This window comes from Actinia tenebrosa, unplaced genomic scaffold (genome assembly GCF_029948245.1).
Source record: "Actinia tenebrosa isolate PJP-AT-01 unplaced genomic scaffold, QUT_ActTen_1.0 PGA_scaffold17__23_contigs__length_9995812, whole genome shotgun sequence".
Classification (NCBI taxonomy): Eukaryota; Metazoa; Cnidaria; class Anthozoa; order Actiniaria; family Actiniidae; genus Actinia; species Actinia tenebrosa.
In genome coordinates, this window is record NW_028292577.1 from 4009893 (window position 1) to 4034550 (window position 24658).

Sequence of the window (24658 nt, forward strand, 5' to 3'; positions counted from 1 at the left end):
AATTCATGTATATATCTTATCAACCAAAAAGAATGAATGCCATATTTTCCTTTAGGCTAGAAGAGAGTGAAGACTACGAAGACTCATGAAAAATTGTACTGTACTTTACGGTACTGTATCCTTTACGGTACTGATCGGATATTTACACAAGCTCCAAGGGCTTCAAGATCCAATAAGCATTTTTAATTCAAAAGCTCGTGACCACTTTAAATCGTCATCGCCCGTTTGATGTACAGCTGCCAATCACTCGTCCACTTCTCCACGATTTAGTACAGGCCCTCAGACATACCAACTCTTCGGCATTTTAGAGAGTGGTTCTCTATTCCGCTATGTTTCTGCTACCCTTTCTTATCTGTCTTATCGCCATCGGATATATCATGTTTTATATACATATATTTAGGGCAGACTATTTAAGCAGACAAATAACGCACACACTAAATCTCTGGCTCTTGAAGTTGGTTAGACATGGGCTAATTCTTCAAGGGTCAATCTCTTGTCCAATATAATGTGTCAGTCAAGGGCTGTTTTTCTGTGTTATCTCCATTGGATATTTCATATTATTACATATACCATATCATATTTACGTACAGTGTGTTGCCCTAATTCCGGACGGTTTTGTAATAAATTGCGATATCTTTACTGAAAATTATCGTTACAATAAGATATTTTGCACGGACATAGATTTGTATGTATAAAATACTGTCACCAAGAATCTGGTCATTTCAATGATGATTTCAAGCGATTTTTAACTCTTTTTCGAGGAGATCAAACTGCCCTTATTTTGGACAATGGGCCCTAATTCTGGACACAAAATAAAGCAGCTTTATTCTTTACAATTTATGAATGTTTTGACCTAATTTTCAACCGATATGATAATGCTGTTATTGTTTATTATTAATAGAATGCGAGAACTTGAAATTGGGTTTTCTGTATTCCTGAAATAGACCATAATACAAATGATGTAATTTGATTGCTCTCGTCGATCGACTTGATTTCGCGGAGTTTTGTTTTCATTATGGTTAAAGTTCTCATAATTAATGCAGTGATAAAAGGATATCACGAGTTCAAGATTAAGCCCCCGATAGGAATGAGTCTCAAGGTCACGAAAGAATACGGGAACAAATACGATGAGCATGCATGTTTGGTTTGGATTCCCGAGCTAGAGACGATTCCACGGCACCTGTGGGACATAGTTATGGTTTGGATTCCCGAGCTAGAGACGATTCCACGGCACCTGTGGGACATAGTTACAGATGCGAAGCGCACAAGGCCATACAAACAATAGCAGGCCTTCCTGGTCTATCGTCCTGCTTTTGCAAACTCTCGGTATTATGTGAAATATTTCATTGCTTTCTTAGCGATTAAACTTTAATTGCTAGTTACAGTCCACGTGCCTGGCTAAACAGATTCATTGATTTCATTGCAAAATCGTTTGGTATGAATAAATTGTTTATCACTGCTGTTGTAACATTTTTGGTAATATTACTAGCATGAGAACAACTACGCTTTGAAAACCAAAAAAAATCAACAACTGAAATTATAAATTTGACCAAGATAATCAGCGCAAATCAGGCAAGCTAAGTACAATATGTTCATAGTGAATACGTTCGTCCGGAATTAAGGAACACTTCATTGAATTTTAAGAGCATCTTTGTATAATTCTCCTACACTTCCTAGAAACCCTTGAACGTTTTCCTACCACCTCCGTGTAACACAGTGGTTTTACTTTAAATCCTACTAGAAATTTATGTTTTAGGATTTCAATTTGCAAAGAAAGCGCACTTTCAACTTCGACCTCTAATTCGAAGCACGTTAAAAACGAGTATTTTGGAAAACAGAATATTTACCTACCTTTATGGAATATTCGATTTTCCCACTCGAAAAAGCCACAGGAAACCCACAATTTGTGTCACACAAGGAAAATCATAAATACTTAATTCCGTAGCGTCACTTTATCTAATTACAATATTCGTGGTTTTTTTTTGAGTTTTAAAGGAAAAGTGTCCGAGATTAGGGACTGTCCGGAATTAGGGCAACACACTGTAGACTGTTTTAGCAGGCAATGAACGCACACGCTAAATATTTTTTTAAATATGGTCTTCTCGTCTTCGTGTGTATATCTCTCTATGGACCAGTTCATGGGTTCATCTATTTTGATAAATATGTTTGAAAACTTCCTCCTAACCAGCATTTTCATTATTAAGAGGGGTTTTGGTTTTAAAATTGGCAAGAAACAAAAAGCTGCCTTCAGAAAATGTTTCTCCAGAATTGGTGAATTACGCTGCTCTATTGATCCTCAAGGTGCACAAATGCTTGCTCTAACTGCAACAGCCAAACTTGAAACTCAGGCTGCATTAGTTAAATTGCTTTCATTGAAGGAAGACTTTCAGAAAGTTTATGTAAGTCCATACCGAAAGAACATTTGCATAGCAAAATTGCAGGTAACGACAAACAATTTTATGGCTCACTGAAAATTTGAAACAGAGAACAATACAATGTAATGAACAATTGTATGCTGTAAACCTATCAAGGACTGTTAACGACTAGTTAATTATTTAATCAGAGCTGGGTAGCGATAGTTATCTTCCTTGAGGGCGCAAAAAGGAGTCCCAAAATATGCTGTTTGGCATGTTTCACCACAACCATTGGACAAAGGGATAGGATACTGAGCTTGTTTTTGACTTAACTTGTTTTTGCAACTAATGCATTGGGGATGGGAATTAACTTTCCAAATGGGCCACAATGAGAGGATGAGGAGTTGGTTCAAGAGATTGGAAGAGATGAAAGAGGTGGCCAACCTGCTCTTGCAGTTTTACTATACAATGGGCGGCATCTCAGAAAATGCAAAGACACCATCTTTGAATCTGGTTGTTTGCGATGGTTGTTTGCATAAACACTTGACATCGCAATTTGAACAGATCCAAAAGCTTATATTTGAATGTGGAACCCATGACAAATTGTGTAAATTGTCACCAGAAGTGACATTGTGAGGAGAAATGCCAAGTACCAATTCCTTGCTGTGATGCCAACAAGTAATGTACAGAAGAAAGTGAGAAAAAAGGGAAATATCTGAGGATGACAAGACACTTTTCAAAGAACTCCTTATGGAGCACAAGGATAGTCAACAAATAGAACTTGTTACCTACCTCAATCCTTAGTGCACAGCTGGTTTCAGGAATTTTCTTGTGAAAACTGTCATAAAACAGTGCAACCAAATTTTTATGCTTGAGGACATTGTATCAAATTTACCTTTGCTTAAAAGGTATCACGCGTTCAATTTTCACCTATACGCTGATCATACTCATTTACATATTACGTTTGAATCACCCTCATTGAAAGAACTTGATGACACCAAACGCAAAATTGTGGCTTGTGTTGGTGATATCGATAAATGGATGACAAGAAACAAATTAAAATTGAATGCTGACAAAACTGAGATTCTCGTATTGTCTGCAGCACATCATCCTAGACCACCTGTTGGCTCTCTCTATTTCTGCAACTATGATATCTCTCCATCTTCTTCTGTTCGTGATATAGGAGTTGTTTTTGACGAAATCTATTTCTGGAAAAGCAAGTTACCTCTATCTGGCAAGTCATGCTTTTTCCATATTAAGAACATATGGAAGATTCGTAAATTTATCTCTCTTGATGCCTGTGAGACACTTGTCCATGCTTTGATTTCTTCTAGACTTGACAGCTGTAATTCCTTGTTGTACGGTCTACCCAAATATTTATTACAAAAACTTCAACATGTTGAAAATGCAGCAGCACGAGTTGTATCTTGTTGCCACAAGCACGATCACATCACTCCAGTTCTTTACCGTCTGCATTGGCTGCCTGTAGAGCAGCGTATCGAATTCAAGATACTTTTGTTGACTTTCAAAGCCTCGTATATTTGCGAACTACTTAAGCCATATATGCTTTCTCGCTCTCTCAGATCTTCATCAGCGAACCTCTTAATCAAAGGCTCTTTTAGGCTAAAGAAATATGGGAAGAGAGCTTTTGCAGTTGCTGCTCCTGAGTTATGGAACAGCCTACCTCCATCCCTTCGATCTTGCGAAACAATTTCTAGTCTTAAGTGTGGTCTAAAGACCTTTTTATTCACATGAATTTTCAATATGTAAAAATCTTACCTATTTTAACCAATCTAAATCAATGCATTGTTATTTGAATTTAAAAAATGTGTAATGTATATAGTGAAATGAAATGAATTTTATTTGAAATATGTTGATAATGATATGTATTTTGGGCATGTTTTATTACTCACTCTTATTCATGAAATAGTAATTCTTTTCTTAATTTTATCTTTTGAGTCACATTTTTATACTGTAAAGCGTCTTTGAACTTAAGGATATCGACGCTATATATATTATTCCTTATTATTATTTATTATCATGCAATTGACCTTCTCAACATGTTACACGATGTACTGGAAGACATTGATGTCAAAGAATTGGAATTCGCAATGAAAGCTGCTCCTGAATGTCTTGAAAGGGACTATGATCTCACCTCACATACAATAAATGTTACGCTTAGGAGTATGAATCAAGTGGAAACTCTTGAGAAGAAGATTATGAATAATGTGCAACTTGGAAAATAGTACAGTTTTTGTGCTATGGATATAGAGGACACTCGGATATTTGAATGATATTAATTATTATAAATTTTAGCTTGGTAAATCAATCATTTTATAATTTAGCATAACTTTGTGGTAACACGTGTTTAGTGAGCTTAGAAGATTTTGTCGATCATCTTGATTTTAATGAATAGGTTGATAGTTATGCTTTGTAGCAGTGGAATATGTACTGTTTCAAAAGCTGTGGTGGTGGTGGTGGTGGTGGTGGTGGTGGTGGTGGTGAACACTCAGAGTCCAACAAACAGTATGATGGAATCTCATCTCCAACCCAAATGGTCACCTCTAAAGCCTTTGATAAAGTTCCCCACGAAAGGCTTCTATCTAAGTTGCTCCATTATGGTATTGATGGCAATATAAATAACTGGTTAAGAAGCTTTCGAACACTCAGAGTCCAACAAACAGTATGATGGAATCTCATCTCCAACCCAAATGGTCACCTCTGGCGTTCCTCAAAGGACAGTACTGGGACCCTTGCTTTTCCTACTGTATGTTAATGACCTGACAGATAATCTCGAATGCTCAGCCAGATTATTTGCTGATGACTGCCTTTTATATATTCCTATAACAACTACAGACGGCATAGTCAGATCTATACAAATTTGAGCAATGGCAGAACACCTGGCAGATGGAATTTAATCCAACTAAATGCTTTATCATGTGCATATCCCTGAAAAAAGATCCACCTCACAGAACATATATGTTCCGCAACACTGGCCTTGCCTATTTTGACACGCAACCATATTTGGGTGTAACTCTAGATAAGAAGTTGAGATGGAACATCCATATCCACGAAATATCATCAAAGGCAACTAAAACCTTAAATCTAATCAAACGTAGTTTCTGGTTCTGCAAAGAGTACCCAAGAACACATTATACAAGTCTCTTGTCAGACCGAAACTTGAATGTGCATCAGAGGTCTGGGATCCACATTTCCAATGTGATGTCAAGAAATTAGAAAGCGTACAGAGAGCTGCAGCACGTTTCTGTAAAGGGGACTATAGCTACAAATCCAGTGTAACTACTATGTTGAAAGATCTTAAATAGGAACCCCTTGCTCTTCGCCGTAAACAAGCCCAGTTAACAACAATGTACAAGATTACCAACGACATTATTCACATAGATAAACCTAAATATCTGATTCCGCCTACAGAAACCTGTACACTTAGATCTCATAATTTTAAATATTACATTGAACAGACAAATAATGATATATTTAAATTTTCATACTTCCCTAGGACTATCAGAGAATGGAATAGCCTACCTACAGATATCGTGTCGAGTTAGCAAGATAACTGTACTTAATTGTATATAGTTTTTGCTGACATAATAAATGTAAATGTAGATGTAGATATAAAAATAGGCGCTCAATAAGCGCATGTAGCTACTGCCATAAGAAATTATTGTTATACAGGAAAGGAATGGAAGTTGATAGCCGACTATTGAGATATATGATGGATATATAGGTAATTGAAAAAGCAGTGTTGATGAAAAAAATATAAATGTTGAAAATTTGTCGTCATCTCTTCGATGTCGCATCGCTTAATCTTCGGTAAGAGGGAGGTTTTATTACTTAAGCCGTGATTGGTTCCGAAGTTTATCTATTGTTACGGACTTACTTACACAACTCGATGACATAGTGGCTTTGCCTCTACGAGGTAGCAGCCACGATAATAAATAAAAATCTTAAAATCTATTATACTTAGGATATTGTACCATGGTGAAAGCCTCATATTGAAAGGGCCTATACTCCCTAGCAAATTGCTATCTTATTTGAAAGTGGAGATGTTATATATCACATTTCTGTGGAAAATTCGAAGATTTAAGAAAAACTCTTTATTCATAAGCCTTCAAAGTTGGAAACAGATGCAAAAAAACGAGCGTTACGGAAGACTGGGCACTAACGCCTGTGACGCAGTGTCTGGAACGGCCCAAAGTGTAAACACAACAAATCACACTGAAGCTCTGCAGTTTAGCGTTTTGCAACCTTCATTATATAATTTAACAACTCTGAAATCATGCCTTCTACTAGTTCTTAAAGTTATTCAGACAGCGATGCTAGCGATGATTCTTAATTCAACTACATTTCAAACTACGTGTTTGAAGACGAAAGACAACCACAAGAGGTCCAATACGAGTCTGAGAGCAATCAAGATGGTACCTACAAAGACAAACCACTTGCTGTTGATGAATGGTTTAGAGACTACAATGAACAATGTCATAAGCAAAAGGAAAGACAAATGGAGCCCGAAAAATGACTTGGTGGTGTCAAACTCATTGATTGATGATACTTTTAAAATACAAACAAAAAGTTACGAGTACTGTCACTCATTGTCTTCACGTCCTTCCTTCAAATTGGAATTTAGAAGTTGATTTTTGATAAAGGAGGAACACAGAAGAACCTGGAGATCTGGAAAATCACCCTAGAAGCACAGGAGAGAACCAACCAAAAACTTACTCTAATTCCATTGACCAACCATTGTTACATTGGGCAAGAGCTGGTAATAACTGCGTATTGCAGGAGCCTAATCTGAATTATCCTCCAAAGAGGCTGAATTATCCTCCGAAGAAGCTCAATTATCCTTCAAAAAGGCTCAATTATTGTCTGAAGAGGCTGATATTTTTTTATCTGAGGTCAGCCACTGGCCAAACATCGGCCTAAAATTTGAATAACACCTACAAAACCTTTCAAGCCGTGATTGGTTCCGAAGTTTATCTATCGTTACGTACTTACTTACGCAACTCGATGACATAGAGGCCTACCCGTGATTGGTTCTGAAGTTTATCTATTGTTATCAACTTAGTTACACAACTCGATGACATAATGGCTTCGCCTCTATGAGGCAGCAGCCACAAAATGCTTTTTTTATTGTCTAGCTGAGTAAACTTAATCAGCAGATGAGGTGTAGTTTGAGGCTTGATGTCACATCTTGAGGAACTAACTGCCTTTACCTTATTATGGATATCATGGAACTTGGATGAGGTAATACCGCCAAGCCTTTGTTTTTTCAATTTCTCGCTGCTTGCTAGGTCATTTGTTGCTTTTTCAAGTTCATCCAACTGTTTCTATCTGAAGGTTAGTTTTTCCATAAAAAGATTAAGCATGTCTGCCTCATTTTTCCACAACATTCTTCTTTGAATGACTCTGCAATGTCAGGAATTTGAGGAGGGTAGTCATTGTTTTCAGATAGTGGTACTGTTAATAGCACAACAGCTTTAGGCTGTATCATTTCGAGTTGTTGGAACGATGTGGTAGTTTCTGGTGTTTGTAACTTTTTTCGGCATACAGAAGAGAGTGGTCGTAAGTAGATTCCTTTTTCAAGATGTGGTGCTTTATTTACAAAGTCCATATCTTTCAATTTCATTAGTTTACTTCGTATTTACTTTTGTTATTAAATTCACATGGAACTTCATTACATGATGAGTTTGTATAGCCTTTTTCAACATCAAAAGGTAGCTTATACAATACAGCAATTACATGGTTACAACAGTTAGAGAAAATAGCAGTGCCAAAGTAGTATACAGAAATGACTCCACAAGATTTAGAGATGACGACCCAAAGATCCCATGTTTTATCATAGACTTTTATTGAAGGCGTCATAGGAGATTTTGCAATGGCGAGATCATCTGTACCTGGAGGCGAGTAGGTGATGACACCTACTGATGGACATGGGAGCTCTTAAGATGAGGATATGCTTTGCGTGCCTTGTACTGACCAATGTAATTTGTGTAGAATGCTTTTGTGGAAAGGACATTATGAAAAACGTGATAGGTTAATGCTTGGCCATGATGTCAAGTCATCTAATGATGTCAGACCTTGTCATCTAATTGTCTTGGTTATATTTTTATTATTAACTCATTGCATTCTCTCTACAGATGTACAGTTAAATCTTTTGAGTAATCAACAAGGTCAACTGAATGAAAGATGGCTCATCAAGATGATGCAAGATGTATTTTGTTCTGGTCACGCTTCGCGTTTTGAGTTTTCAGTTAGTTTCTTTGTCTATATTCAAATTTCTTGAGTACTTTATAATTTAGTTTTTCAAAGTAACTTAGTTCATGGCTAACTCTCATGCAGACCAGACCTGAAACAGGGTTCCCAGCCATTTTGAAAATAAAAATTCCCTGACTTTTCCCTGACTAAATAACAGTTTTTACTGATCTTTTCACTGACATGGGCATGCATTGGCCACATGCCTAACTTTTACCTAGGCCTTGCTCTTATCATATTACACACAAAATACCCAACGTAATTAAACTGACTTTTCCCTGACTAGGTGAAAATCGCAATTTCCCTGACTAAATAAAAAATTCCCTAACTTATTCATGACTGTATTTTTCCCTGACTTATCCCTGATCCCTGGTAAACCAGTGAATCGTATTATCAAGATACAGTCACAAAAATGAGAACAGGTACATAAAATAACATTGAACTAATCGAGAAGATATAGGATGACCTATGTTGCTTCGGTATTTTTGTGTTCTGGCAATTTATTTCATTGACTGAAGTGTACCGCTGCATTTCAATATTGCAGTCCCTACTATTGTCTCAATCAGTCTGCCTCAACAAAATAGAAGTCAGTAGTTGGCAAGACAGAAAGTTTCTCAAGTAAAAGCTGTAAGTCTACAGTGTATGTAGTTTCGAATTTTATTTTTACCTTGAACATGACTGTATCAGTTTCGTTTAGCTTACAAGTGATTTATTAATAAATAACGAATTTAGTTCTTGCAGGTACTAACGGTGTAAGACAATGTAAACTAATCGGTACGATTTATATTATATCCTTATCTTCTTTGAAACTATGTGGAAAGAAAGAAAAAGTATTTAACTGTACAGTACAAACAGAGTATGGTGGAAAGACAGCAGTTAGTTTTTTACTGTTATAGAAGAGAGGAAATACAGCCGTTTAAAGAAGAAAAACGTGAGGATTGCAGGTTAGTGGAAATTCACCCAATTCACTATGTATATTATACTCTACTTATTATTTTATATATTTATATACACTCGATTGCAGAAACGTAGTATACATTCATGCATTTATACAAATACCTAATGAGATGCATATCGCAATTTTACTTTTTTAACCCTCAAAACCAATTGATTTATAATCTGTAGGAGGTAAAACACGAGAATAAAATATTTCGATGTTCATTGAATGAAACAAATAATAAATAAAGCGAGTTTTCTGTTTTGCATATCATTAAATATAAAAGTGTATACTACAACTACTACTACTAATAAATGTCCAAAACACTGTATTGAATGTGTGTTGTGGTTTATTGTCTGCACCAAAACGCTAATGAAAGTTTGAAACGCTAATGAACCCACGCAAACATATTCATGATAGTCAAATTCAATGCTAAATTTCTTAATGAACGTTCCATCACACTATTGTGACTCGGTTTGCCCTATAGTATGCCTGTTCACTCTAATGACAATGCTTCTTCGCTTTAATGAATATTCCTTTGCGGTTAATGAACAGTAAAAGGTGTACTATCAACTTACTGCCTTAAGGTGGTACTGGAGACTAATGTGACCCCCTATCTTTTGATTCATTTATGAATAATCAAAAGTTATAAAAGTTATTCATACACCTTTTTTTTTTTTTTTTTTTTTTTTTTTTTTGCAACAATCGTGTTAATTGAAGTCGTCCTTTGTATTTATATCAATAAAAAGAAAACAAAGTAATGGATAAATTGGTGACTGCTTGCCTGGACGCCATGTGAGTACAAAGCACAAATTAATATTCAGGACATAAGAAGGAGGACCAGCCAACAGACTCTGAAACACGCAAATCTATAGACAATAGATTATTGGACTTCTTGTTGTTAAATTGTTGATTCCAATTCAAACTTGAAAGTGTTTGATCATAAAAATGTAAGCAAAATAATAAAAAAGGATCATCTTTATTGAAATGCCTTTTACATTTTTGTATTATAGCAAGACCACTGAGTTGGCCACTGGGCTGCCCTCATTTATTCAGAAGTGTTTTTGACCACTGTAAGGGCGTAAAACTGTGGAGTTTCCAGCTACGTTTTGATACAAAATATCACACTTTTCATGATCAACCTCCTATTCCATCAGCAGAAACCAAAAGTCAAGTAAGATCAAGAGGGGCCACCAAGAGGAAGAGGAGTAGATGTGGTGCACCCTTTATTTTTTAACATGGAGTTTATCTACGAAATCTACCAGCATACAAATGCTTATGCATGGGCTTACATTGGATTATTCTTTTATAACCTATTACTGGAATGATGAATCAAGGCTACCACTTACATTTCGATACTTTCTACACTTCAGTAAAACTGATTAAAAGTCTATTTGTATATGTTATCCCTGCAACTGGTACTGGTTTACGGTCATGACGCCCCCTTGTCATGACGCCCCCAGCAGTTACGCCCCCACGTATACCTTGACGCCCCCAGTCTGTACTACCATGACGCCCCCAGTGTAAACCATGACGCCCCTAGTCTCTATTAACACTTATTTAATAAGAAGTTTAACAATATTTCATAGTATAAATCCAAGAACAACAAAAAAATAATGAAAAGGAAAAAAGTTGACAACAAAATTTCGTAAGTCCGATAAATTATTCGTAATTCAAGTTAGTAGGCCGTAGTTGCCGTAAGAACGCTAGTGATCTTTCGTATTATTGTTTCGCTTACGCATAAGTTCTGAAACCTTTCTCCAAAAAGTTTGACACCGAAAATATACCACAAAAGAAAGAGAGTGCTGGTGAATAAAGTAAGAAAAACATTGCGAAAGAATCAAAACCTTTGACTCGACCATTAAACTATGCACGAACGAATAATGAGTTGTTTTCGAACGAACGAGTTGTTTTCAGCAGTTGTAGTTCGCAGACTTGTAACCTAATAGTTCTTTGGCGTAGGAAGTTTTTGACTTATTCGTAATTTTGAAACGTGTGTTTTTGCTAAATATTTTGGTAAATCAGCAAAGATTTCTTACGAAAATGAAAAAAGTCTTTTCACTGCTGGGTATGTTGTCACAGCAACTTGTTCGCGTCTAAAGTTTTTGATTCATTCGTAACGTTTCTTCTATTCTAATAGCCTCCTTATTCATATAAACTTTCTTGGAGGAGAAACGTGTGTTTTTAATAAGTATTTTGGAAAGCAAGCAAAGATTGCTCACATAAATCGGGTAGTTTGCCATATTCAAGTCATTACACTGTTGTTGTCACACAACTCCTCCGCGTTTGAAGTCTTCGCTTGGTGACGCGAAACACATACCGCGTCTCAAAAACAATCATTACAGATAAATTTCAGAGTTCATATTAAAATGATATTCTAGAGCTACAAAATGGAAAATAAATCAAAAGAGCATACCGTATTATCATAGTTAACTATTTAACTATGATATTACTGTAATCTAAATGCAAACGTGATACGTTGACGTGACGCATCGCGTTTGTAGTACACCCAGGAATACAGCGATGTGTCACTTTGGATTCCTCGACTCACTGTCTAATTTACTTCCGAGGTTGAGTTTATTCAACTTTCCGTTCGTAATTTCAAAACCTATTCTGTAAACAGATGCCTTAAAGAAATATTTTGGTTTTCCTGGCAATTGCTGAAATCACTTGAAATAGCTATCGAAATAGACATATTTATCCATTTTGTGTAAATGGCAAAAGAGTTTGAAACACAAAGATGCGCGTCTCAAAAACAATCCTTACAAAAAAGTTTTAATGTTCTTTGTGAAATGATGTTCTAGAACTCCAAATGCACCGAAATGATGTTCTTTAAATATGAAGAATTTTTTAATAGGTTTCTCGTGCCGATAAAGGCATTCCGAAATGTTGATCACGGGCCGTGTTGAGAGTGCTTCGTAACAACAGCGTGACTTGATCGCTTAACTACAGAGATTTAGTGTTCGCCAACTTGTTGGTATCGTTTTTAACTCGTGGATACGCGAAGCGTAGAAACGAGTTATTTAAAACCGTAATGATCGTGGAACAACTCCAATAGTGTTCGATTTACACGGGTTCGTAGCGCCATATTATTATCGTTAAATTTCTTATTAAATAAGTGTTAATAAAGACTAGGGGCGTCATGGTTTACGCTGGGGGTGTCATGGTAGTACAGACTGGGGGCGTCATGGTATACGTGGGGCGTCATGTCTGGGGGCGTCATGACAAGGGGGCGTCATGACCGGTTACCCTGGTACTACTGCAGGAAACAGAAAAGGCTTCCAAGACAGTATGAAAGGAGGAAAGAAATGGTGTTTGTCTCACACTGAAATGGAAGAACGATCATCCAGTTACAATTCTGTCATGCATTGAAAGAGATGATGATTTAGTTACAGGATGAAGCAAAGTGAAGGTCAATGGTCAATGAAAGAATAAAGATGGAATAAAGCAACCCAAAAGCATTGAAAACTATAATATAAGTTATTGCAATAATGCATGAGATAGTGGAAGGTTCTTTTCACCACAATCAACATTGTTATCGTGAACAGTTATATTTTGTTTCAAATGCATCGATCTAAACATCCTGAAAATGAATCCCTAAAAAAAGGAATAAGTTCTCTATTACTCAATTCAAAGAGAAAATTGTAAACCAGTTAGTAGGATTGGAAGAATATAGTCAACCACAACTGCACACTGTATACTGAGCCAGTTTTTCACTATTCATTACCAAAGTCCATGCTAGTACTCTACTAGTTATCACCCTTCTTGATGCTGGTCGGATACTCTACCATGAGAGACAGGAAAGACTTATGATGAGACTTTAGACTTTACAATCATCTCCATCTTCACTGAAAATTCTAAATCAATTACCTCAAGTGCTAGTACACCTACTCTTAAGAAAGCTTAGACCATAGTCCAAAATTTCCAACGGCCGCAATGTACACATTCATTCAAATGCGTAAAATGTAAAAGCTGTTGCAATGATCACGATCCTTCCTTTTATAGAAATTAAAAATGAAGTGATTAATTAATAATGCCAATCCAGTTACTGCCGAGTTTCAATAATTATGCCTGTAGGTGCAGAAGAATGAAGTGCCGATCCAGTTCCTGTTGAGTGAAATAATCATGCCTGTGGTTGCAGAAGAATGAAGACTCAAACACAAATCATTTGAAATCTGCTACTAATAACAATTAATCCAGTACTACTTCACGACAGTGCACCAGCCCATCGCAACCCTATCAACCCTGGTCGAAATACTGAGTTAAAGATGCTGCCACCATACAGCCCATTTCTGAATATTGTTGAACAAGCAATAAGCAGTCTAAAAGCAGCTTTGAAAGCAGACATCTCGAGTCCAGAAATACAGCATGCAATGGGCGACACAGCAGTGACAAGGCATCTTGGTGTTCCTCTCGGGGAGTATTATACTCAGCTGCTACTGGAAGCATTACAATGAAATATCGGTGTTGTTACTGCAGCCAAGTTCGTGCAGTGGTATAGATACATGCAGGCATATTTTCAAGATGCTTGAATAACGAAGAAATTTAGCATGAGCACTAATGCAAAAATTAGTTTGTTCATGTACACACATGAATACTATTGTGTCTAAGAATAATACTAATGTTCAAAATTTAGCGCCTAAATGATTGTCCATTCACGAATTTGAATATTCAAATGCTGTTAATGAAGTTGATGAGCACGCTATCGTAAGTATGTTTGTGTTAATGAATGACAAAATGCATAAATGACTGGTCTTAATGCTATTGAATGCTTGTAATTATTAAATATCTTAAAAGAATGTGACTTTGGCTCAAATGAATCTGATTGCGAAAACGAATGCACTTTCCCGTTATTGTTTATTGGTTGGGTGCTAATGTCTGTACATTTCGCGGTAATTAACAGCAAAAGTTGTATTAGACGCTCATTATATATTTAGAAGCAAAATGGCGTCGAATAACAAGAGATCATGAACGACTTTCACTGCTCGAGAAGTTGCTAAATTGTGTGCCTGAAACGAAAATGATGATGAAAATGATATTGACAGTGTTGCAGGAGGTATTTCTAGTGGGGAGGAATTTGAACTAGCTCACGAACTCCAAAATACAAGCGATTCAAGTGGAGATACTATGTTAGTCAGCATTGTAAAAGCCAATGTAAACAGATTTATGTACTGTACATTTGTAATTCACAAAATGGAGCCGTTTCTCTTGCTTTTTTACGTTTTGTAAGTGCCAAAATAAGGAATTTATTCAAAATGTATCTTCTTTTACTTTACAGCTGAAGTGGTGTTTTATTCGTGGGCTTTTTGTTGTTTTTTTTGAACACTCACAGCAAATTTTCGCATCTCAAATAACAAGTGTCAATAATGAAAACTTCTTGGGTGTGTAACGTTGAAATGAGTCTTTATTTCTGTTTGCCCCTAATAATATATTCTTAAGTCATATGAAAGATAGGATATATTCTTGGCCCTTTTATTATCAAAGAAATGCCATATTTTACTTGCTGTGTGCAAGCATTGCCTGGGATGCAATATGTGACAGAGTCAAAAGAACGTTATTTTGAATAATAGTAAATCGGACTTTAACCTAGTTTTAATTAGTTTAATTATAATTTTGGATACTAAGGAATGTTCTTCCTTTATATCAAGTGAAATCTGCAAACAACTAGTTAATTAATTTCCTGGGATTACATGAGTAATATTAGCATAAGCCACGTTTTACTGAACAAGTGCGCCTTGGGCGTATTGTGCGTGGATTATTGTAATACATGAGGAATGCAGACTCAAGCATAAATAGAGCTTTTTAAGTAAATTTAGTCAGTATAGCAAGAGAACTTGGAAGAGCGTCGAACCACAGAGTCAAGACAAAGAACTCGCGTTGTTAGAAGACAGAGAGATGTAATCTCGTTCTCTTTTTGTACTGATTTGTGATGTACTAAGCTGAGTTGTGAATAAACTCTTTTGCCAACACACTTGCAATCTGTTTAGTGATTTGAGCGCCTTGCCGCCGGTTACATTTTTGGTGTCAGAAGTGGGATTGCAAGTAAAGTTGACTTAAGGTTTATTAGCAATGAGAACGAGACCAGCAAGATGGAAGAATTGGAAGCACAGCTGGCTGAGCTGCAAGAGAAGCTGGCCGAGATGGAGGCCGCCAGAGGAGTTGCACCTGTTGTGAAAGTGACGCTGCCAAGGGAGAAGAAGCTGCGGAAGTATGCCGGTGGGAGAGATGACAGAATCCTTGAGGACTGGATTGCAGATGCTGAGAGAGTCATCACCACCCAGACCATTACCGACAAGGAGACAGTGGATTTCCTGTACAGCAGCCTTGAGGGAGCAGCCAAGGACGAGGTGCGCCTACGATCAGTGGACGAATGGGACCAGCCCGGGAAGTTTTACCAGTTGCTGCAAGATGTCTTCAGTGAGAAGCTGTCCCAGACACAGCTGCTTCAGAAATTCTTCAGTAGGAAACAGAGGGAGAGGGAATCCATCCAAGACTATTCCCACGCTCTCATGGCCTTGGTTGATCACATCAACAGGACCAACCCTGAAGCAATTGACCACAAGGACAGGAGCCTGCGGGATACCTTTGTGGAAAACCTACGAGATGGGATGCTGCACAGGGATCTAAGGAGACTTATCCGTGAACACCCAGACAAGACCTTCCAGGCAGTCAGAGAGGAAGCTCGGCGTACCATGGAAGAGACAGACCGTCTCCCCAGGTATGCAGCCTCCAGAGAAATAGGAGCACTGTAATGAAGTAACTGTCAACCACCAGAAAGCCATTGCATTAGGCAGCCCGAGTCTATAGATGAATACAATAACTTAATGAATGGGTAGATTGGTCTGACCAGATAATTGGACAGAGCACAGTTATAAGAAAATGCAAGAGATGGTGGAAGACACTGTTCTTTCATGTGATTGATATGGCTATTGCAAATACCTTCATCTTATTCCAACTACACCGTGCTGTCTATCCAGATGTCGAGGTCCTAAAGTGCCCAAAGAAATACCCAAAGAATAACAAAGTTCTATGAAGGCCCATACTGGTCAAAATTATGCTCTAAAATAAATGCTATTGGCTGAACTGATTTCCATGCTGTCATCATATTTTTGCTTATCTGTGTCGCTTTTCTATTTGTATTTTTCATTTTTTGCACATTATGACATCCTTTTTTATGATGTGTATGAAAGAAAAAGTTATCAAAAAATATAGTTAAGCTGCTATCGTCCAAAAAAATGCTAAATCGTTCAAATTGATGATAAAAGCATGAAATTTTACATTATGACTTCTTTCCTTGTGACTAACAATTCAGGAACCAGCCCCAATTAACAACCGGAATAGAATTTCCGTGCATTCCCCAAAACTCTCAACATGGAAATGAGGCTCTAAATAAAAGTCATCGAAAACAAGTCCTTGTATGGTAGAAGTTCAACACACTACTTAGCATTGATATACTATGCTATGGCAATCATATAAATCTAATTCTATTGTCACGTGACTTCATTAAAGTCGATTTTGAAAAATTCCTTTGGGATCCCTGTGGTTTCGGTGGGATACCTGTGGTACGATTTTTTAAGGTTTTTATTATTTTGTTTTTAGTGTTTCTTATGTAAAATTCGTATTTTGCCGGCTTCCCCCTTTGTCCTACCTCTTTTGGTTAACAAAGATGCTATATTAACATTTCACTTAAGGAGGAGTTATTGTACAACCAACACTTGTGGCGGGATGTCTTCTCGTTGTCATCTTCAATCCTGTTGTACATTTCTGATTCCTCGATTTCCTTTTCAATGGTTTCGATTTCGAATGTGTGACTTTCGTTGGTTTCTTCACGATTTCCTCCCTTGCTGTTTTACTGTCGATGACTACTGGATTCTTTGGTCATTCAGACTTGGGGAGGTACAGGAACTTAGGTCCATTCCACCAAACAGTACTCGTTGCTAGTTCACGAGCAGATAAGCCTCGAGATGGTAATATCTAAATGTGATAAGTGTGTAACGAAACTTATCAACGAAGCCGAAGAGTTTATGGCTGAAGACAGCCTCGATGACAATCTTGGAATAACATGGAACAGTACAACAGACAAACTGTCTTTCAAAGTGAACTTTGATCTCTCAAAGCTCACCACCGCTAACGCATCAAGAGAAGTAACCAAGAGAATGCTCTTAAGCAAAGTCGCATGCATTTATGATCCAATCGGTTTTGCAGCAGCGTTTACGATCAAAGCTAAAATTGCAATGCAAGAACTCTGGCAATTGGGAGTCAGCTAGGACGAGGATCTTCCACTTACAGTAAAAGAAAAGTGGAGCCAACTATTCAGAGAGATGAATGAGCTGAACCAATTTAACATTCCCAGGAGTTTGCTTGCAGTGGATGCTTTGTACGAGACTACGATGCTGTGCATATTTTCAGATGCATCACAAGATGCATTTGGGACATGCGCATATGTAAGACAGAGAAGACCAGATGGTACGTTTAAGGTTGCATTTATAGCAGCAAAGTAAAGAGTAGCACCCCTCAAGCTCCTTACGATTCCACGACTAGAGTTACAAGCAGCAGTCTTGGCAGCTAAAACTATTCAACAAGAGTCTCGAATAAGGTTCAGAGATGTCAAGTTCCTTACAGACAGCGCCATAGTTTTAGCATGGATCCAAGGTCCCTCTCGCAACTTCAAACCATTTGTATCTGCGCGTATTGGCGAAATACAAAGCAACTGTGACCCAGGACAATGGCAACATATTCCTGGCTCCACTTCTCACGATAGCATAGCAAGCAAAAAATAACTAGAAATTTTGAATTCGACCACCGAGTACTTGCTATATACTATTCGCTGCGAGTGCTTTCAGCAAGGAGTGGACATTGGACTTTATTTTGTTTTGCTGCAATTTACGATATTTATCGTGAAGGATTTTAAAGATAGTAACATTGATGTCACATTGATGCTTTTAGGTGGTGTCCCTGCAACTTCCTCATGGAAAAGAAGTTTACAGCACAGATGCTAGTGAGGTTCTGAGTTCAACCAACCATAGAGAGATGGATGTCTTGCAACCATGCAGTCATGAAGAAGCAGATACAAGGTTAATGCTCCATGTACTTGATGCGAGTCTTTATGGTCTTCGAAGGATTCAAATTAGAAGTAACGACAGTGATGTTGTGATGGTTGCCATATCGATTGATCAAACCTTACCGGCAGAAACAGAACTGTGGATAACCTACGGTCCTGCAAAACAGATATCCCATCTTCCCGCTCACCAGATAGCAGCAGAACTTGGTCAAGAAAAAGCATCGGTTTTATCAATGTTTCATGCACTGACGGGTTGTGACATGGTATCGTTTTTTGGGCGACGAGGAAAGAAAACCGCATGTGATGTATGGAAGGTTTTTTCTGATCTGACGCCGGTATTGAAAGCTCTGAAGGCTAGCCCAGAAAATGTCAGTGATGAAAGTATGGGTGTAATCGAGCAGTATGTGGTTCTTCTTTATGACCGTACCAGCAACCAGAAAGAGGTGAACAAGGTGAGGCAGGAACTATTCTCAAAGAAATGTATACCATTAGATAACATTCCTCCAACACAGGATTCCCTTTTACAACATGTACAAGATCGCTGTTTTTCAAGGTGGCTATGTGTGGGGCCAGACGCTGTTGAAGCAGCCAGTTCTGCCAAGTCCTGCTTTGTGGGGATGGAAGTGTGATGGCAATGTATGGGTTCCAATTTGGACGATGCTCCCACAAGCCAAAGACTGCTATGAGCTGATAAAATGTGGGTGCAGAAGTGCATGCAAGGGGCGCTGCAGATGCATGAAAGCCAATCTTGCTTGCACAGGCTTACTGTATGCAACTGTGGTGGCAGCTGTGAGGACTTGGTCGTGTGAATATTTAGGCGAAGATATATACTGAGCTATCCCAGTGCTGTACCCGACATCAACCATTCAGCAATGCTCAAAGAACTTAGTTCTAAGTGTTGGAGGTGAAGACGTGTGACATGATACAAAGTTTAAACTACTTGGAGCCCTCTGAGTGACTTATTAGGATCATATAATCATTTAAACCACTAATTTCAAGCGTAATTAGCAGAGACATAAGAGGTTCATAAGTTCTAGGAACTCACAATTAGTGAAATATATATTTTTTAAGACTTAAAAAATCGCATCACAGGTATCCCACCGCCACCACAGGGATCCCAAAGGAATTTTTCAAAATCGACTTTAATGAAGTCACGTGACAATAGAATTAGATTTATATGATTGCAATAGCATAGTATATCAATGCTAAGTAGTGTGTTTTTGAACTTCTACCATACAAGGACTGTTTTCGATGATTTTTATTTAGAGCCTCATTTCCATGTTGGGAGTTTTGGGGCATGCATGGAAATTCTACTCCAGTTGTTAGTTGGGGCTGGTTTCATACTCTAAATTTTTAGTCATGAGGAAAGAAGTCATAATGTAAAATTTCATGCTTTTATTTTCAATTTGAACGATTTTGGACGATAGCAGCTTTACTAATATCAGCGAGAACAAGTTTCAAATAATTTATTAGAGTCAACTTTGGCTGGTCGGCTGTTGCTCCCGCATGAGGAATGTTGACATTCACATTTACTAAGCTGTAAAGTTTTCCAGCATTTGTTATCTTTGGTGCCCACTTGGGATACTGTTCTCCAAATCAATTTATAAAATTTTAATGATTACATCGCTGAGAGAAATACCTTCAGCTTTGGTCTTCTTCGAAATATTATGAAACTGATCTTAAAATTTGTCTTGCATATGCTAAAAAAATCAGAAACAGCGTTTTCTATTGAAACAGCGTTTCACTGCTTTTACTGGCATGATTTCATATTTTTCTGAGTTCATCGGCACAGTTTGAAACCAACATTTTCAACAATAATATTCGACTACTCTCAGTTAACAAAATCTCACCTAGCAGTGTTTTGATAGACAGGTTTCTCCTCACCTATTTTGACATATTCAGACGGAATGTGTCTTTTGAAACGAGATGAATCTTAAAAAGTAGACAGAGTCAACAATATGCACCTTGAAGTGTTAAGGCAGCAGTCCCTTTATTTTCCTTTTGTCCTTCCTTCCCAAGCCCCCTCCCCCAGGGACTTTTGACTTGTAACCAATCTTCCTTGGCCCGACACTTACACACAGATGGACAGTGACCAAGGTAAATTGAGGGACTCCTCACAGTCTAACCTCCCAGTAGTGAACAAAGATTTTATATTCTGATGACCATACCTCTCCAAGTACTGACAGTGTTATAGATAGCAGCCTCTTAGAAGTTGCAAGGACAGTGTACAAGGTACAATAAATGTCATTGCTCCTTAGCATAACTTTTAACTCCAAAAAACCTTGACGAGAAAGCTTAACATCAAAATTGAAAATTATTGTAAAGACATTTGGTGAATAGTTGGTTGGAATTAAGATGTCAAATTTGCATCCAAATCAAGTACTGAAATACCGAATCATAAAGAATATGCTAACAAAAATTTTTTTCACATTTATGTAGTTTCCTTATACCAGAAATGTAAATGTCAATGTACTCTCCAATAAAAAAATCCCATGTTATTTTACAGGAAAAACAAAAGTCATTGGACAAGGAATAAGTTCCTGCTAACGTGGCCAAACTTGTGATGGTAGTAGCATAACACTTCAATTTATAAAGGATGTGACCAAAAAACAAATTGAATCCCACTTAAAGCACTTTCATTTAAAAGAAAGCGGAAAATTGCTAGATAAGATGAAGGGAGCAATAAGTCATTAGCATAAGTAAGATAAAAGAGAGACACGTGAGACACTTCCTTTGTTTAATCGTTTAAGTGTAATTTCTCCTTTTGTGGTAATAATCTAGTTTTCAATATACTCAAGAGAATATACAAAACAAATATTTAAGCAAATAAAAAAATTAACATAGTAGTAAGTCAAGCAGTTAACTTCAAAAGACTGAACTGAGAACATCAAGAACCAGATTAATTTTGAAATAGTAATAGCAGAAACAGAATTGTAAGTACGTTTTCATTTAAATATTCATTAGAACAGGAATCAGAAATACCAAGATAATAACTTATATTTATTTTCATTTTTTAGTTTGACTTAATAAAAAAGTGCAGAAATTAAAAGCTACATGAGTCAGCGTGTCTTTATTGGCACAGAAGATCCGATACAGGAGCTTAGACTCTAGCAAAATATATTCTAAAGAATGAAATTGTTTAATTTTAAAATGTTGTGAATCTTGTTTTGGGTCACTATAAGACACTCAAGTCAACAAAATTACTTGGAAAAAAGTAGTATTGGACAAAAGGAGTACAAATAAACAGTGAAATGTACTCTGTATAGGAGTCCCATAAGTTGCTCAATTTCATGTTAAGGTAGTTCCGGACCCTTGCTACTGCGCATCCATTTAGCGCATCTTGTTTTTTACCCTTTATTTGCGCTGTTTTAAAAATTGATTTAAATAATGTCAGAAGTTGAATCCTTTTCTATAACTTATCAAAGTATTTCGATAATTCATGGAACTTTTGAGGCAAAAATGAAATGTTTTCAAAACATGCTTAGACTTTCATTGCCTGACTTGATCACTATTTTGATTCAAAACAGCAAATTCATAACTTTATAAAAATGAAGTAACAAAAAATGACTTTGACATGTTATCCTCAAAATCAATTCGAAATACGTCTTAGATTCTGTGCCGATTACAAAGACGATTTGACGTTTCAGACGGAGGTTAATGTACTAGAACCCAGTCCCGCGCGGACAGGATTTGTGTTTTTTAAACAAAAACTTGTATTTAGTCGCTCATAGCTCGTCTATTAGTACGATGACCCCCATTTTTTTTCTTTTCATTCGGAGCTGGATATCATGTCCTTTGGATTTAGTGCGGAAAGAAAAAAATTCATAGTTAAAATTGTCATGAATTTTCAACATTTTTACAACTACACACGCATATAACTGCGCCGAATTACAAGCAATTTCGCTTCTAGAATTAACTTTTCACACTACTTGCAAAAGATTGGATGTATTTTTTATCTAGATAATGTTTTCTAGACTCAACACCTATAGTTTAAAACAGTTTTCTGTTTTTCTTTGTTAAATCGATTCGAGTAACTCGAATTTATTAGAGGCAGATTTTCGGCAAAAACGCGCGGAAAACTGAAAAATCCCTCCGTTTTGAAGCCTTATATCTCGATAACAAATACGGTGACCCCCTTCTCTTTTTTCATTATTTGAATAACCTAACAATGAACTTCAGATGACAGAATTTAAAAAAAAAATTCATAGAAGAATTTTGAAGATCCGGTACTACCAAAAAGGTGCCAAAGATCGATCGGTAAACGTACATAAAAAGCAAGTGTAAACAAACTATTATTCTTTGTAAAAAACCCTTTCACTTCGGGGTTTTCTCCCTACAGAGTACCATTACATTCAATATTTACGAAAAAAATTCTACAATTCACATATTTCAGGGAGTAAACCACAATACATCAAACAAACTCAACTCACAAGCTCTATGGGCTTGAATGGATGATTTTCAGCTGTTTTGGACTCGCATCTTCTCATTTACAATAAATGCCTCAAAATAATTTTCAGGTATTACCATAAAGCAAAAAAATATAGTATTTTCATTGAAGACTAAACACTACTTCAAGTATCTTAAACCAAAGATAACATTCAAAGAGCTACAACAAGCGCTCACTGCTCCACACAGCTGTTTTTAGTGCAGAAAGTCCTCCGTATAAATGGACATCAAATAATCATTTTTTAACAACTACAGACGATGAAACAGCTATAGAACTTTCCTTTCGTGTTAATTTTGTCTATTTAGAGAAACTAAATAAAAGAAAAACCAACTTACCTCTAGAAAGACTCTCGTCCTTCTTCGGTCTCCAGCAAACGCTGCACATGGATGATGAATCACGTGATACTGAAACAGGATATCTCATTATCCACAGGCAGCCCAAAATCGAAAAATCAAAAGGCTGCGTTCATAATGTATGGCAGAGGGGGGTTAGGTGAAATCTTTAAATGACAAAAAAAATCTTAAGGCCTCTTGAAGTCCTCCAAAAAATAGCTCCGGGCAATCTCTCGTACCTTCTTCTAAAAATTTTGCATCCCCCCCAATTCTCTGAAAAAAAATTTCAACCCCCCCCCCCCCCCCCCCCCACCATTTTACTGGTGAAATTTTTTCCGATCCCCCTTAAATTTCACCTACCCTCTTCCCTCCCCCCCCCCCCCCCCCCCAACCCTCTACCATACATTATGAAAGCAGTCTTATATGGGGTAGAGCGGATCTTTTAAAAAAAATCACTAAAAGGTCAAAAACCTCGCTAAAAATTCACCAATGTGGTTATTATTACTGCGGTGCTGTCTGCCTGTGTATGGGCTTCCTTGATATAAATAGATGTTATAACTTCCTTAATATAAATAGATTTTATAAGATATTTCAGGATTCAATACGGGTGGATGTTTTTTCGAGTAGGGCTAGATAAAATACAAAGACGAGATCGAGAAAATGTCTAATAGAGAGCGCTCATAATTTATTTAGTGGGGGGAGGGGGGGGGCTATGGGGTCTTTATGTTTCAAAAATTCTTTGCTGGTTGTTTTCAATTACATTTGAAAAGTGATTCATTAATAAATAACATAAGAACATCATATCAGAAGCTTATAATTCAAATGTTGTTTTTTTTTTTGTTTTTTTTTTTTTTTTTTGTTTTTTGTTTGCTAGATGTAATGTCATGTAATGAATTAGATGTAATTTTCTGTCAATCTTCTCGATCACATTGTAATTAGAAATGTAAAAAGGGGTCTTTATTTTCGAGTTAATCAATGAGTAATATTGACATTTTCTTAGAAAAATCCGGGCGTTTTTCTGTGGCTCATCCTGCAGGGCCGTAGCCACCGGTACGGTTGGTCCGGTTTCAAACGAACCAACTTTCGGGGGGAAAATGAAAAATAAAATAATAAAAAATAAAAATAAAAATGAGAAAAATCATCGAAAAAAAGATTTTTAAAAATGATTAGAAGAAAAATGAATAAACACTTCTCACGTGATATCGATGTCATTAATTTGGCGGGAAATCCGCAATATGTGTGTGTGAGCCGGTATTT

The 24658-nt window shown here is 37.0% G+C and overlaps 1 long non-coding RNA gene across 4 annotated transcripts in view; it reads right to left on the reverse strand.

The window, feature by feature from the left end:
- LOC116308592 (uncharacterized) overlaps window positions 1–23461 on the reverse strand; it is a 33243-nt gene extending 9782 nt beyond the window's left edge. For all 4 annotated transcript variants that reach the window (XR_016120119.1, XR_016120121.1, XR_016120120.1 and 1 more), the window contains exon 1: window positions 23405–23461. This is a non-coding gene — a long non-coding RNA (uncharacterized LOC116308592). The remainder of the gene's footprint in view (window positions 1–23404) is intronic.
- Between the last annotated feature and the right edge of the window lie 1197 nt (window positions 23462–24658).